This window comes from Acipenser ruthenus, chromosome 15, assembly GCF_902713425.1.
Source record: "Acipenser ruthenus chromosome 15, fAciRut3.2 maternal haplotype, whole genome shotgun sequence".
Lineage (NCBI taxonomy): Eukaryota > Metazoa > Chordata > Actinopteri > Acipenseriformes > Acipenseridae > Acipenser > Acipenser ruthenus.
This window is the reverse complement of record NC_081203.1, coordinates 24,671,520-24,689,092: the sequence shown is the minus strand read 5'-3', so window position 1 is coordinate 24,689,092 and position 17,573 is coordinate 24,671,520. Positions and strand designations below refer to the sequence as shown.

The 17,573-nt window shown below is 36.7% G+C and overlaps 1 protein-coding gene across 5 annotated transcripts in view; it reads right to left on the bottom strand.

The window, feature by feature from the left end:
- Positions 1-7,348, bottom strand: part of LOC117422091 (BTB/POZ domain-containing protein 7) — a 43,017-nt gene extending 35,669 nt beyond the window's left edge. For 3 of the 5 annotated variants that reach the window (XM_058987565.1, XM_058987566.1, XM_034036745.3), the window contains exon 1: positions 6,818-7,348. The gene's annotated coding sequence lies outside the window, so the exon portion shown is untranslated. Of the gene's footprint in view, positions 1-621; positions 704-6,817 lie in introns of all 5 variants that reach the window. The other 2 variants (XM_034036744.3, XM_034036743.3) reach the window with 2 other exon arrangements.
- Between the last annotated feature and the right edge of the window lie 10,225 nt (positions 7,349-17,573).

Genomic DNA, 17,573 nt, shown 5'->3' with positions numbered 1-17,573 from the left:
GTAGCCCCACCCAAACCTTGACAGAAAACTGGAAATGCAACACAATGCAAAGACAAAATCAAACCTCTCTCAAAAGATGAAGTCAGAGTTTAAAAAAAAAAAAAAAAAAAAAAACACCTCATGGCTGCCTCCTTCCCAAGTATGCCATTACATTCAGCTTTCAGATTCTGGGAAACGTACATTTATTTATTTGTTTTTATAAAAGAAAAATTGGTAGGTAAGCCAACATTTATGTAATCATTAAACTTAACCGACATTTGAGAGTTGACAGCTTTTCATGGAAGTCATTTATACAATTTTAAATGCTGCACAATTGCCATACATCCAGGTCATTTCTATAATGAGGTCAAGTGGTCTAGCAGATTTTGGAAAGTGAAATTTATGCATTTTGTGGCGCAATTTTACTCAATTATGAACCTACAACAACAGAAATATCAACAGTGATACATATAACTTGCAATAAATGGAAGCAGTGGTCTACGGTACCAAATCCAGAACAATAACAGCAGCCCTTTAAAATGTAGTAAAAAATTGATGCAAGTTTTGGACATTAGCGAGATAGACCCTACATGTCTGAGCATCAAAAGCCTAAGCAGTTCTAAAGCAGAATAAAAGACGAACCTAGAATTTCACTCTCACCTCCGCCTGCAAGGGCTTCTTTTTTCAGACCAGCCGCCAACAACACACCATTTCACCATCCAGGCTGGTGGGGAAGAAAATAAATCCCGGATTATTCAATGCCTGTAACTGAATCCACCTCTAAAACTTACAAGTGGCAAAACACAGCATACGGTAGAAAATGGAATTGATGTTAAACTTAGATCAAGGAAGCACTCCTTTCAAATACCACACAGTACAAACAAGAGACAGAGAATTTGACTTGGATTAGTCTTCTTTGGACATTTACTTGTTACAGTAACCAGAGTCACTTATGAACACATTAATGTGTTAATCCCTCAGGGATCAAAAAGTCTGCCTGCTCAAGTCTGCACTTGTGGACTTGCTATGAAGTTACAGTACCTGTGGCACACCCAACTAAGTTAGGCACTGTGAGAAGCACAGCATATACTTTGTATTGCAGTATACAACTTCAGAAATGCACTGCTGTTACTGTTTTGCATTTTATTCAAGTGTCCTGCATAGTTTTTCTCTTGATTGGTTTTTACTCTGACTGGTTATGGATTGAAACTTTTTTTTTTTTTGTTTTGGACCCCCAACTAGTACAAATCAACACAAAAAAGGTAAAAACAATCATTTAATATATTTAATTACTAAACTGAAGTTTTTATAGCGTCACTTGCAATGTTACACAGTAATCCACAGCTCCATATGCATTACTGCGTTTTTCTTTTTTTTACCCTTTCATAACGTTGATTAATCGATGCATCTGCTTTTTTGGAGAATATCTATAGTGAAAAATGAGGCATCGCCCCAGCCTTATTAAAAATAAAGCCAGTTTGAAGAATCTCACAGTAATTACTTTAAAGTGACAAAACTGCATATTGACTGCTTCAATTCAAAATGCGCAACTGACAGACAGTTGTAGTTGCTGCCCTTTCATGTCTTTTGACCTTAAAAGTAAATGGTTAAAAAGGGATCATTAAGTGTGCACGCATCTGACAACTTGGCTGAGAATTTCATTGTCCTCCAGTGTAAATTAAAAAATAAAAATTAAATACGATGAAGGTCAAAAATCAGCCAGGAAGTTGTATTTTAAGATCACTACATAAATCATGTATCTTGTTCCATGTCATTTTACAAGATGACATTGCAAAAACCTACAGCTCATTTAAAAAAAGACAATTGCTTCCATATACAGGACATTGACAGGGGTTCCATATGGAATTTTACCAGCTCAACAGTCATTGTTCTGCATGTGACACTCTAATGAGAAGTGCTGTACAAGGATCTAGCAGTTGTGTCAGTGCTCCACAGCGCCCCTCTCAATGCCCGCCGACACTCTGCCTTCATAGACCATTCCTGCTATCTCCTCGTAGTGCTCATTCTACATTAACACAGCAATGCTGCACATGTTACCTTCACACTGCATGTACTGTATTAGCACATGCTGCAATGAGACTACTTACTCAAGTAAATCCTCCTAGAATTTATTCCAAAGATAATTTAAATGAACCTTTTTGAAAGTTTAACGTGAGGCCTGATTGATTAAATGGTTGGCTTGACATTCAAAAATAAGTTCTGGAATTAAAAATTGAAATATACTGTAACACAAATATGAATCTGCATTACCTATTCACCTCCCTATGAAGTTCAAATGGCTAAGTCCAACGCTTAATAATCAGGTTGCGTCACGCACAAGATAAGGGTTGACCAAAAAATAAATAAATAAATAAATACACAATGGAACAATATAATTTATTTGCGACTTGTTATCATTAAAAATGTACCAGTAAAATCAACAATACCGACATATCGCCCAACCCTTGTTTAGACCTACCGCACCCTCTCAGACATACAGGATTACAGTACATGGTGCTTATAATGTGATGGTACTATGGGCTGCATGAACAAACTTGGATTGGCGATGCACATCCTATTTGGTGGCATAATAAAGTCTGCCATGGGAGGAAGGGCATTTAGATATAAATCTAGGAAAAGAATGGGGTAAACGATTGTAAGTCGTCCTGGATAAGGGTGTCTGCTAAGAAATAAATAATAATAATAATAATAATAATAAATGGCAGCAAGTTTTGTGATCTTACTGATGTCAAGAACAAATGTCACTTTAACAAGGGAATTGCTTATGACCTTGAGAAGAGTTATAAAAACTACTCTTCCGGAATAGCAGAAATATTTTGATTGAATGCAAAGTGACTCAAGATTTTCTTTGACCTGGTAATAGATGGAGTAGGTTGAAAAGCACAAAGTGTGCATGAACCACTGACAGTAAAATACTGCAGTTGGTTTTAATTTGCGAGTCTCAAGTACTGAGACCACAGAAATAACTAAAAACATCCAACAGTGCTTGTCCCACAAAGCCTGTACTGTCTAAGGAAGGATTTAAGAAACTGCATGCTGTTTTGGATGTGGTACAAAATATGTAAAACTTTCTGGAACAATGAAAACTGTCTTCTTGCATTCTTTTAGTACAAAGGAGAAGCAACTACTACTTCAGCATGCATCCCAAATAGCTGACAGCTGATTTCAGAAAACAACAAAAAAATATGTTTTTATTATTTACTCTTTTTTTTTTTTTTAAATTGTCAGGAGTTTGGTGCTTTTAAAAGATGACAGGCTGTCTGCATTGAGGATTAAAAAGCCCTCTATCTGCACAGCAGGTACACAATCAATCTGCCGTACAAACTGAAGTTGGTTATAGTTAGATTGGAACACAGCAAAAGACCATGTGAACAAAATCAGCACCAACAAATACACAGCTACTGTATTAGACAGATTATACTGCATCTTTTCAGAATAGAGGACAGTCTGGAATCAACCTTGACAAACCGACCTCCCTTATCAAACATGCATTTGTATCCCGGTGGCATACTCTCGAGCAAGGCGAATGGAAACTCTGATAATGGTTGAAAACATCCAGTAATATGGGGGGAAAAAAAGTGTAGTGTTGTCAAGTAGTAGTACAAGAAATCACTACTAAAACCATGCTTGTAGTGGTGTCTTTGATACTCCTGCAATACTTAGCATATTTTGTGAGAGAATATTCTACAACTGGGGAAAAAATAAATATTTGGGCTTAATTCTTCATTGCGAGTATGAAGGTCATTTGTACAATGTTTTGCTATTGAATGATGCATAAGCTCAGTCTGGCTTTGTTTGAAATCTTAATAAATTATTCCTTGCATATTTTGACGATACATGGGTTGACAAAAGATGACCCATTCTAATTCCTTATGAGACTAGGTGGTAGTGTGTATTGTCAAACAATAGAACAAAAAAGTATTCTAAATGTTCATGGCTCCCTACATAATTCAGAGGTCATGCTAGCTTTTCTGTTCATGCGTTCCTGAAACACACATGCCCTAAATTTTGCTTCCCATCTATAAAATACTAAACTATTGTTAAAACAAAGGCTAATAAACTCCAGGGATGTGATTTTGGTACATTTTTATGAATGCTTGAACTCTATGCCATAAACAATCTCTTTGTTCTTTGTTATACGATTAGAAAATGATTCAGTACCGTTAGCCAATCAGCTTAGGCGCTAACAAAAGTCAAGGTCAATTATCAGACGGTAGAGCACTCTTCGAGAGGGCACTATCGCTTGTTGCCTTCATCTATGTGTGCTTTCATATTTTTTCTGCATTTCAACAGTATTGCCGTGTCTGTGTCTTAAGCGAAGATTCTTGAAAATCTGTACATCCGCGTGTATATGTTTGTTATTTATTTTTTTGCCCAGAAGCTCTTTCACACATACAGTACATCTTGTCGCCTTGATAAACAAGCCACGGATACTTCATCTCCCATTCAAAATTATAAGAATTTATTTTTTCTTTGAGTTTTTCTGCATCACTACTGTCACTGTAGCATGCGTACAGTCAGAAGTAGATGGCTGAAATGTGTGATCTTCATGAGAATCCCCTGAAGATGCTAACTGCTTAGCAAAATGACTTCAGATTGACAAGTGACTTGCTATCGTGTACACTCGAACCAAGTATTCCTTTTTATGCTTAAAAAAAGAACATGTCAGGACATCCCTGTTAAACTAGTGAGGAAAATAACAAAAGCACAATACTACTAAATAAAAGTATGACTACAACAGTGCTTAATCTACAAACGGTTTGGTTCTTTCATTATTTCATGTTAAACAAAATGCCAATTGAAAGCAGATATAGGGGGGACAGCTGTTTTGAGCTCAGTCATGTAACAACTATTCTGAATGGCAACTCTTGTTTAGTGTTTTACATATTGCAGTCTTTCAGTACTCCTAAGCTGGGCTCGCCACTGTCTTAACAGAATTATAGGCAGAAATGAAGCCCACCCAGGCAGCAACAGAATCAAATTATTTGGCTACCATCTGGAAAATAATCCAGACAGTCTTCCAAAGCACACTGCTGAAGCACTCCCTCCACTATTTGCTCAAGTTAATAGTGAAATTGGATTTTGCATCCCTGTTTAAATACTGCATGCAAAGCTGCACACAGCCAATCACATGCAAACTGTCCAAGGCGAAATAATTTTGAGAGGGCACAAGGCGTTTTCTGAATGACTGTGGCAGGGCTCAAATGTAAAAATAGTAAAAAAAAATAAATAAACATTAAGTATGAATCAATGTATTTATTAAATCATGCGTCTTTCTTCCCATTCTGTGATTCGGGGCTGATTCCTATTACCGATATTTCATATCAATAATTGGAAGATACCAATTCAGATACACTTTTTTCATTATTAGTAATACAATTGTAAACCATCACAAAATTGTAATGTGACACTTGAAAGTGTACTTAAGATTTAAACTGAACACATCACAGATTGGACTAATTGTATGTATCTGCCATAAGTGAATTTTGCAAAACACTGGAAAATCAACAGCATGAGATGTTTACTGCACTTAAAAACATCTATACATTCACTGATGGGTGGATTTACAAAATTGTGGAGTACATATATTAGTACAGAGAATTCAAAAACAGCTTTATATCCAGGGAGAATCAGGATCCAACAGTATACTCAATCACTAGAAATACTTAAGGAAGAAAAGCAATTGATTAACTGAAATTTTCTATTTTGATGATTAGCTACAATGTTTCAGCTTCTGCCTTACTTCTACTAAGGCAGACGCTAGTTATTAAAATAGTGACTTTATCAATTACACACACGTAACATAATTGCATAACAAATTAATTAGGCACATGTTGGACAGCCCATTTAGTCAAAATGTTTTTCAAATGTTTGAGCAACCCCTGTAGGCAAAGCAAACTCAAACAGTAGGTTGTAATAAAGACATGGACCATATTTCAAATCCCTGTAGGGTGGGTCTTTGCACATTGCATAAGGAACAATGTAATACAGCGCTACGTCAGGCTTTTAATGTTAAGAATTGGTGCAACTACAGTAAAACCGTGGAGGTGTGCTCATACATGGGGCAAATGAAACAAACCCTGTGATTAAAACAAATGACTCACAGTTCAGTCCAGCACATCAGCTACTGACATTCCAACAGGCAACAAAAATACGATGAAATGACACCAGTGGTTTTACTTTACTGCAAGCAACTGTACTGTTAATCCGATAATTTGAAACGGGTACTACCGTGCGATGCATCTTTTATTTATGAAGAGACGACAGAAACCTTGTCCTTGTGAGACTATGCTACTCTGTATTTGCTCAAGACAAACAAGTATTGACAGGGGCTAGGAAAAGCCCATTGTCTTTCAGAATGTCGGAATTTGAGTTAGTTGCGGTTTAAGATGTGTAAAAAAAAAAAAAAAAATCATATGTTTAAATTGGAATTCGCACTGTTCGATCAATCCGCATACTTATTCATATGTCCCCGAAAGTAAAAAAAAAAAAAAAAAAAAAAGACAGCACACCACCCTCCCGTCAAGGGGGTAAATATGTGTCTCACGTTTTGATTGAGGGGGATTTGAGAAGTGATTACATGTCTCCAATATACCCTCCAAGTTGCTTGTAATCCGTAATGCTATAGAATGGATATATTAACTGCTGCTTAGTTATTTGCGTTACGGTTCGTACGACCGCCTTATTATGCTATAATCTTGATACAACAATCATTAATAACAACACAAACACGGACAAAATAAGCACAACTTAGTTTGCGTTTCTGTTAAAAACCTGTCTAGCCTATTTGAAACGAGATATTCGCACATATTCCTACCAGGTTTGAAGTTTGAAGGATCCACGGTCTCCTTTCCAGCCTCCCCCCTCAGACTCTCGTCTGACTCTTCTTGCACTCACTCACTCGCTAGCTCTCCCTCTCCCTCTCTCTCCTTTGCCAGACAAGTTTTTATACCTCCGAAAAAAAACACAAAAATCCCAGCAACGGTCCTCAAAGCTCAACACACGTCCTCGGAATCCCACTCCGGGGTTTCCAGATATCTGACAGGTTTGTTTTATTCCACTTTGGTTCGACTTTTCACACGAATATCGAACCTTTTGCTTGTAAAAAAAAAAAAGAAACCAACGGAGGGGGGTTAGTGGGGACTCTTCTCTTCGGCTTTATTTTCTGCAACCCTGAACGAATCGCGGAACCTGGTTGGAGGAATGCGGTGGCCTATCCTCACGCTGCTTGCTGGGTGATTCAGGCCCCTGGCGATGCCACGGAGTTGTGGAGAGAAAGGCTTCAATCCCCGCACTGCCCAAGTCTCGCTGGTGCTGCCATCATCTGGCTTGGAGTGAGACACATTGCATCACCTTTCGCTTCAGACAGTGTAGGCTGTTTTACAAACCCGATTCGTATTAATTTATTACGACATACTGACACATTCATACAAATGGTGCGGTTTAGATTATTATTTTTGTTTTAATAGGAAGAAGAACAATAGGAAGAACAGACCCATATAATATACCCAAAAATCTGACATGCATTATTGATAGGCCTATATTAAATACATTTCCTTTTTGTGATTTGCTAACACAAGAATATATTTTCAATCATAACACAACTAACTGTACATAAGTCAATACATTGTTGTCTCCACTCCTAAATAAATCCATTTTCTGTAAACATGCACACCCTTTTATATCTACTGGGTATGCAGTAGTAACCAGTAAATATGTGTTCCAATTCCAAACTATGTCATCATTGCTTTATGTGCACCAACCAGCAGGAGACCATTCCATTGGTTAATCTGCATAACAAAGCTCAGCAAGTTCCAGCTTCCTTTATCATCTTCCACATGTCGTAAAGCAATAAAAGTCCAGTAAGCTAACATTCTTGCAAACAAACATTTATTACTAAGGCTTGATTACATTAAATAACCTGCAGCCTGGGGAAATTGAAAACATTGGTGTTTAATTCATGATGCTAAGTGAGTGTAATGTAATACTGTATTTGTTTTGGTGTTTCTGTCAGCATTATATTTGTCTCCCAGGACAATTTTAAAAAAAGACACGGTTCATATTAACAAGGTTCTCCTGTAAAACATATCATCCAGATCTGTGAATCTCCAGTCAACACATAAGAGCTCTACCAGCTGAGCACAAGCAGCGGATCCAGCAGTCAACAGTCTGTTTTTTTTCAACAGCACTATTCATCATGAGGGACAGCATTTATCAATATAGCACCTGGGGACAGATTTTCATGACGGATGCTATCTGTCATTATATCAGCATATAGTCAATAATCCAGTGTGTCAAAGGCAGCACAGGCGGTGAATAAAGAGAGGGTGATTCTAACCCATGATCTTATACTCTTCCATTGACCAGTAATAACAGATCACTCTTCACCTTGATTCTCACTCTGTTGAATGTCCTTTAATCTATACCCCCAAATGGTATGGTTAGAAATCCAGGGGGCGGGAGAGGGGTCATTGATATGTAGCAACTAGGGAAGGATCATACATTTGGATCACATACACATTGAAAGGTTTCCACCTTACACTTTTGAGGTCTTGAAAAATCATCATCATCAACTTTATTATTATTATTATTATTATTATTATTATTATTATTATTATTATTATTATTATTATTATTATTATTATTATTATTGTTGTTGTTATTTATAACATCCTTTATAAATGCACTATTAGTTGTTTATAAATGCATTATTAGTTGTTTATCACAGGATCTTAAACTAAAGTGTTACCCATAAAACTATAGCAAGTGGCAGCAGCATAGACATGAGAAACAATACTGGCTGATCTTTCCAGCTGTATGCTGCTGTTCTAGTATTTGCTGTTTGATACAATCTAGTGATTGGTTTGATGGAAGTATTAGAGCCTATGTAATTGATGTCAGAACATTGACTGGTAGGCATTCTGTCAGGACACCTTTGTAAACCAGATGTGGCATCTTAACTAGGTCATACTGCACACACCTTTCAATACATAAATCAAACCCGGGCTTCTTGCAAAGATATCTCCCAGAAGCAGGCTGTTGGCAGAGGCTTAAAAAGGCTTTAGCTTCTTGTCAGGTGTTTTTTTTCTTATGCAGTTCCCTGTATCTCGGTTTTATGAGAAATACGCGGTTTCATGGGATTATAATTTATAGGTATGGCAAAGGGCAGAAAGGGATCAAGGGCACTATCCAGCACCATATTGATTTCTTCTGTCTTTTTTGTATCATGTTTTAAAGGGTGTAGTAGATCTTAAAGTCTAGCCAAGTCCCAATGCAATAATACAATTCCTCCAAGTCCCATGTTGTTTTGCTGTGGATGTTTTTGTTTCCTAGATTGCATATTTCACTTTGAATCACTGTTCCTGTCACATCTTTATAAATGCCCTTGCTGTGTTAAAGGTAATGCTGTTCTGTTAACTTTGTATAATGTTTGCAATCATTCTGAGGGGTTCTTATTACAATTCCTCAAATACTGTATATATATATATATATATATATATATATATATATATATATATATATATATATATATATATATTTTGATAGTTCAGAGCTCCGCCTCAGTTCTAGTTCTGCTGTAAATGTATGTAACACAGCCTAGATCAGCCCAAATGATTGCATAAAAGTAAGTGCTAATGCCATCTAGTGATCTCTCACTTTGGGTCATGTTTTCTTTTGTTTTGTTGTCAAAACACTGCTGGGCACTATAGATGGAGCTGCCGCTTATAAAGACACAGCTAGCCTACATTACGTTTGACAAACAGACAGATGACCTGTGCTGAAGAATGTCCTTACCAATGTTCATCAAAATCCTGTATACCTATATACTGTATTTCCATAGCCAGGGATATGCATCCCCAGTGGGAACAATTTTAAAAAGCTTTTAACATGATCCCTCTGGCAGATAGAAACAAGGGTTTACTGGTCAGGTACAATTTTTTTTCTCACTAGGGGGAGACAAATGTTGGTGTGTGTGAATAATATGAAATTGGTAGTTTTCTGCAGCTAGTATTTAATTTAATTTAATTTAAGTTTTGCTTTAAATGTCTTTGAACTGCATATGTGTGTATTGCAGATAACTTTAGATCACTAGTATTCTTTAAAAATACTTACTGAGAAAGTAATGAACAAATAGACAAGGAAGATAGTGATCAAAACAATACCAGATCTCACATAAAATAAAATAAAAAATAAAAAATAAATAACACTAAAAACCTAACAGAATCAGACAGACATTGCGCACAACCAACATAACAAAGGACAATCCTCGGTAATGACAGATTTTGCTTCCTCTTCACATTTGGTTTATGGTAACAAATTCTGGCAGTTTAATTTATTACAAATTTCCCTGATAGATTATGCTTCCACAGTAGATTTCACTCACTTACACAGTAGTACCACATTCTCATAGTCTCATATTCTCATATTTTCCGATCAAAGGAATTTTGTGAATCATAACAGGAGCAATGTGGACCAGCATGAAACTGTGCTAAAATATTCAAATTCAAAGGGAATCAAAATCTGGCAATGGAAGCACATTTTGATACTGCCAGAATGCATTACGCAGTGCACCGCACTTGCTCACACATGCCTAAACAACTTCTAAACCACTTCTGCTTATTCAAATCTGATTCGTTATGCTGTTTTTGATCTTTTTAATTTTTTTTAATTGAATTTATCATATTTTTCCAACATTAAGAAAATAGTATGCAAAGATTTATCATATGTAATACATTGGTTATTGTACATTTTTTTTACTTCTGCAACTTTGTGGTGAACTTATCATTTTGTTCATCGTGAATTTTTTTTTTCTTTTTAGAGAAATTGATTGTCTGTTTCCAGTATAAGTTTGCAAAAATAAACTATAATTAATGTTTTGCAAAAAAATAATGTATAATTAATGGTACATGTACCTCTGTTTGACAATAGGAAAATAAACCCGTCCTTCAGATGAGACGTAAAGCCGAGGTCCTATTGTAAGTGACTCTGTAAGTGACACCAGCAGTTGTGATGCATACTAGTTCACCCCCTAGTCTCTGTAAGTCGCTTTGGATAAAAGCTTCTGCTAAATGAACTGGGAGGTATAAAATGAAACTGACCAACACTGGTTTTGCAGATCACCATGGCTGAAAACCGGCGGAGACGTAGGTTTCTAAAGCTTTGTGCCACACATCTAAGTTCCACGTATGCTCCCAAGGCTGTCTGGATTGGGAACAGTGGATGTTTTGCATTTGTTTCAGGAGCTTGAACCTCCAAACATCCTTTACCAGCAAATCCTTATGCCTTGTTATTTAATGCCAATGGCTAGTGAAAGGACGGTTTGGACACATACTCGTCCATCTTGCTGGTGGGAAGAGGTTGTGCTAAATCACTCTTTCACAGATCTGCAGTGGATAGAGCCCTTTTGCGCCACCAGGGCAACATTCAGCATTATAGTGGAACTGGTAAAGGAAGATATGCAGCCAAAAAGGAATTATGTACAGCCTCCTGTGCCAGTGGAAAAACAGAGTGGCAATTGCTCTGTATAGGCTGGCATCCTCAGCTGAGTACAGGGTTAGGGTTACTCCGCTGAGTACCAGGTAGTTGGCATGTGTTTGGGGTGCATAAAACCACAGTTAATTTTCACATTGGACATTTTCTTCTAATTATTCAGTTACCCTTAGTTTTAAACTGCAATGTTTTGTACTATAGTTACAGTGTGGAGTAGTGGTTAGGGCAGCAGTGTGGAGTAGTGGTTAGGGCTCTGGACTCTTGACCGGAGGGTTGTGGGTTCAATCCCTGGTAGGGGCCACTGCTGCTGTACCCTTGAGCAAGGTACTTTACCTAAATTGCGCCAGTAAAAACCCAACTGTATAAATGGGTAATTGTATGTAAAAATAATGTGATATCTTGTAACAATTGTAAGTCGCCCTGGATAAGGGCGTCTGCTAAGAAATAAATAATAATAATAATACAGTCATTTTTTTGTTTCCTCAAAGCAGACTTATATCCATTACTTTTTATTTTTGTTTTATGAACTTTGTTTCAGTTCAACCTTACTTTAATATATGTCTGAATAATTACAGCGGCTGCTGTACAATACAAAATATAAAACTCTTGCCAAGCATTTTGCTCTCCAACTGAAAATAATCATTTTGTTAACCTAAACAGTCACATTTATTTAAAGTAATTATTTCTCAGCATCCTCTTCAGTTATCTCTGTTAGGGTGGGAATCTCAGGATATCTCGGGGCTCCTCCCTTTTCAGAGATGGGTTAAATTGAGGCTGCAACAGGCTGTTCTCAGTACTCTCAACAGGGTTAGCCAATTGTGTCAGCAAGGCTCCAGCAGTAACCATTGTCGTGAGAGATGTCTCCCCTTCGGAAGGGGGTTGCTTCCTCTGGTCGTCTACTCAGAGGCAACAAGATGCTGGTTTTACAGAGAGCTCACATTTACAGCAAGCCTCCCAAAGACAAGATTGGTCCTGCTGTGAGTTCCACAATTTAATAATATTACTGTTCTTAACCAACATTCATTCTTTTAAATGTACAGATCTACAATTGTTTATAGATGTATAATGAATGTACTACAGCAAGCTGTCGATGTACTTTATATGCAAGTCAAATAGAGCATATTTCAGTGTTTTTATATTAATACAGTACTGGCACACTGACTTTGTGAACTTTTAAAAGTGTAAATCCAACAATGTTGGAAATATGTTATTTGTTAAAGGAAACTCAAACAAAATTGTTTTGATGCTAAAAAATAAAAAAATAATAATCTGACTTTTCAACTGCAAAATATGGTTAAGAAAAATTGAAAAATAGAATAGAGAATGTTGTTGACTAAGAACTTGAAATTAAAAGGATGCATGTTAAAATAGACAGAAAACTTTCTGATATGTTACTCCCTTCCTTTATAGATACAGAAGTACAGGTTTGTGCAATACTGTTAGAATATATCATATACTGTACTTGTGCCTATTTTACATTTCTTTACGTTATTTAGACACACTTTTTGGAGAACACATATAGCAAAGCAATATAATTGTGTTTCTTTCTTTCTTTCCCAGTACTTGTATAATATTAGTAAAATGTTTTTTTGTTGCAAAATACACATATTCTTTAAGATCAGAGATACACAAGCAATTTTATCTGGATTTATTTTCAGCTCAAATTTACACTAACAATCATGTCAGCAATTGACAACTTAGCCATTGTCGATTGGCAATCAAGCTGCTAGACTAGACCACACTGTTTCTTATTTCAGCATTAATTTCAATGAAAACTGAGCAATCATGTATTCCAAATGACGCTAATGAGCAGGCTGTCTGCTTTCAATACATCATTTGTACTTGCAATGAAAATGTGCAGGCAAGCACCAAAGACAAAACCCCAGAATAATTAAATTAAGGAACAGACGGTGACACACATTATCTGTATCTTGTCTCTGAAACAGGTGACCAGATCTCCCCTTATAATGGAACAATATCAGTAACCGAAGGGGAAAAGTTTAATAATGAGACATTTACATGATATACAAACTGCAATAAAACTGGATGCACAGCCAACTGCAATTTAGAATGGTTATAGCTGCTGTATATCTGCACTATACCCTCCAGCAAGTGTTGGGTAACATGAATGCAGAACAACTGCACATGTGGAGTTTGTTGCCCATTTTATCCCATCCACATCCCTTGCTCACTAAATATGTTGGTATCCTTTCATAGATAATCAGACCATCTTCAGAAACATGGAAACGATTTGAATGAGCAATCTGTCCCATAAGTATAGGAGTACCCTGGAAATGAACAATGTAAACTACCTACGGAGAGCAACTAGGCGGGAAATTTGTTCTTGTTTGCTTTTGTTTTTTAAATAAATCTATGCTTTAGCTTTAACAAATCAAAATGACAATATCATTTGAAAATGTATGTTTTGTTCCTAATATCCTGACAAAGGATTGTCAGAAACGAGAAAAGGAATCACAAGGGATCAAAAAGCAGCAAGTTCTACATAAAAAGCAACTTGTAAAACAGCTCTTCTCTCCAGGTACTGCTGTTACACCAGAGTTTAACCCTTAACCTGTCTCCCTGCAAAACGCTGCTCCCTCTAGACTTAAGAATACCAGACACAGTTTCTATGTGGCATTTCTTACTGATGTATTTCTTACAATTGCAGGGGCAGAAAGTTGCAGGGGAACTGGCTAATGATTGAAGTCTTGGGTGAACTAGATGTACCAGGCCACAGGGTGCTTTTAACTTTGGAGTTTTAAAAAGTTACTAGGAGTAAACACTGAAACAAAAATAGTATATAAATGTGAAACTTAACAAGAAGACGAATACGTTAGTTATTGGTGATATTTCACACATGTATCAAGTTGCTCTTTAAGGTAAAGATTCACTTGCTGGGATCAAATCCCAGTTTAGCCACTAAATGGCTGTTTGACTTACTCTGGGGCAAGTCCCATGACCTTTTCTGTGCACAGCTACCGTATACAGCTGTGCTGAAGCAGGTCCCTGGTGTAATTGAAAGATTCAGCTGAGCTATGCTGGAGATGTGATTTCTAAATAAAATAAATAACCCTACTTGGATCACAGCTGAGTTGGACTTTGAAGTAGATTTGTAGGGTTTTGGAGGATGTGGTTGTAGGAACTGAATCCCGTGGAAGGCAAAAATGTATTTTTTTTTTTAAATATTCCCAGCTATCAACAGCTTTGATCTGTGGAGATTAAACAAGGTTTAGGAGTCAAAATGTTTGTTCAAGTGTGTTATATTATTTCACGTCTTCTTTGTTCTTCAGGAATTGAATGAAAGATGTGTTGTCTGTAGTATCAATGAAAACCTGGGTATCTTACAAGGACAGCTGGGTCTTCATTGACAGTACTTGTCCATCTAAGTAAATGACTCCGTTGTTTACTGATTGGAATTGAATAACCACATATCAATTTTTTTCTGGTCTTTGTAGTCATGCCCATATTAGAGCTGACAAATTAATCAACTATTTTAACTTACCTCTAATTTGAATTCCTGAAGATGCCGCAGATACAATTCATAATGTAGAAAATACAAAGGAGAAAACAATAACAATCCATTGCAAGATCTTTTTCCAGCATGAAAAAACATGCTTGAAAAGGAAATTAAATTTAAGCAGTCAGTTTAAGAATTTCCATTTGTTTTTACAGCAGACTCTGTTCACAATATCAGTCTTTGCCATGATGCTGCTCACCCCTGCTGGCTGGATCCTGCACCATCTTCCAGAGTATCGCAAGAGGTGATGGTGGGAGTCCTTCAGCAACCCACCTAGGAGGATGCGTTCATCTGAAATGCCATGTCATGGAAATGCATGAACACGTATGAGTGTTTGTAACATGTCACCTCTTTGTCTTTGAACAATAAATGATAATACAATAATCAAAGCAAATGAAACCTTTATTGGCTGTTTATTACTTGAACCCACAACCCTCTGGTCAAGAGTCCAGAGCCCTAACCACAACTCTACACTGCTGCCCCAGGTAGGTGAGCAAAACAGGGTTTTGGGGGTATGATTAGTGAGTTATAAAGGTCTGCTATCGAGTGGGGGACTGGCAGGCTGTGGGGGGATTTTAGCTCCAACCTGAAGAGGCAGTCATCAAAGCTGGTCTGAATCCAGCCATGAAGAGTACTAGAGAAGTGGCTCAGAAGATGCCTGGTTGCATTCTATAGTTGATTAATGGTTCAGAGTACCGCTATGTAACTGACGAAAGAAAAGATAATGCAGGAATGCAGACAGTGTTGGTGTTAAGCTTTTTTCCCTCACACAATGACACTGTAAGTTGTTTGGTAATGTCATCATCTAGTAAGGGGACTATAGCCATCCACTGAGATTGGGCTTTGAAAATGGAAACTCCCTCAGCTCCCTAAGGAGAGAAGCAGGTAGGGTCAGGTCAGAAGATTAATTTTAAGACAACCGATTCATTAAGGGAATAACTTGCTCTTCTGCCTGATGTGGGAAAAAAGTTTCTTTTGGCAAGTTGTGTTGAGCAAAAAACCTTTAAGGTCATACATTTCCTTCCTTGTCTAACAAAGCAGTACTTATTTTTCATCAGGGGATTTTCAGAATGTAGATTGCTTCCTGGAAACCCGATAACATCCAACATTTAAAAATAAATATTTAAACTACTTTCTCTTGGTTTTGGGTCTGCTGAAATAAGTTATATAAGTGCAATCTCTCTCTCTCTCTCTCTCTCTCTCTCTCTCTCTCTCTCTCTCTCTCTCTCTCTCTCTCTCCTCCCTCCCTCTCATGTAAGCGGCTATCCATATTTAATACAGATATTACTAAGGGATTAACATTGACTTCATAGGCTTTGTGTGCAGTATTACTTTTTTTAATTTTTCGTATATTTTGAATTTTCAAGTACAGCAATGTAGATAAAACATATCAAACTGTTTCTTCCTGGTACGGTATCTAATCACTTCCTGTGCAGTAGATCACATAGCCTGATTGCAGCTAGAACACTAGAGTGAGAATTGGTCTGAAGGGATTAAGATAACCTTCTGTGTTGTTTATGACAAAAACTGTATGATTTTCAAGTGCAAATTGTATTTTGAGGGTAATGACATTGATAAATTCATCCTTGATTCACAAAATATCAGTCTTCCCTACTCTGAATCTGCTGAACTGTGCCCCATAGTTTTGAATTATAAAGGAGGCCAATAAAGACAAAATAAAATTGAGGAGTTTATTTGTAATCACTGTGGAATCAATTACTGATTGGTATTGCAGTTTCTTGTGGGGTGAAACAACACTCTTGTGAAATGATCATGCAACACCAAAGGCACCACTGATGAAATGTCAAATGTAACTATTATAACCATTGATATATTTCCTGTGTTTTAAAATTGGCTATACACTGTATAGAATGCAACTAATGTGTTAGACCTAAATATAGTAGAAATTAAGACATTTCAGACATTTACACAATTAAAGGACCTACAACATATTACATATAGGCTATAGAAGTTTAATGATTAATGTTTGATTTTAAAAGCATGTTCAATGCAATTTTATACATTACAGTATATCATTACACAATCAATTGTGTACACTGTACATTGATAAATATATATAACTATATATAACTTTAGGTCAATAATAATAAACCTAAAAGTTTTTTTTTACAAGATACTGTATACTGTATACTACAGCACCCCATGCATCGGAGTTAATCGAGCATAACATATACAAGTCATTATTAGAACATGTGGGGAATCTTCCACTTTCGAATTGTGTAGGTTCCTCGTGTCAAAACAAATGCAGCATTTAAATGGTAAAGAATAATAATAATAAAAAAATCTCAACTGACACGTCCAATAAACAATTTATAAATGGCAATTTGTCAGAAATGGATTAGTCCATTTGATGTAAAGGTGTAGGCAGTTCCTTTAATTTCTCTTTCTAGTTTAAAAGGACAGGTTTGAAACAAGAACAGGTTTTTGTATGCAGGTGGTCACAGGTAAATGTTTTGAGACGTGCGTTTTATACGAGTCCTGAGTTGTTGGAAGTAAGTTATATTGTGACTGGCAGCACCAAGCTTTAGTGGTATAACCAGACAGC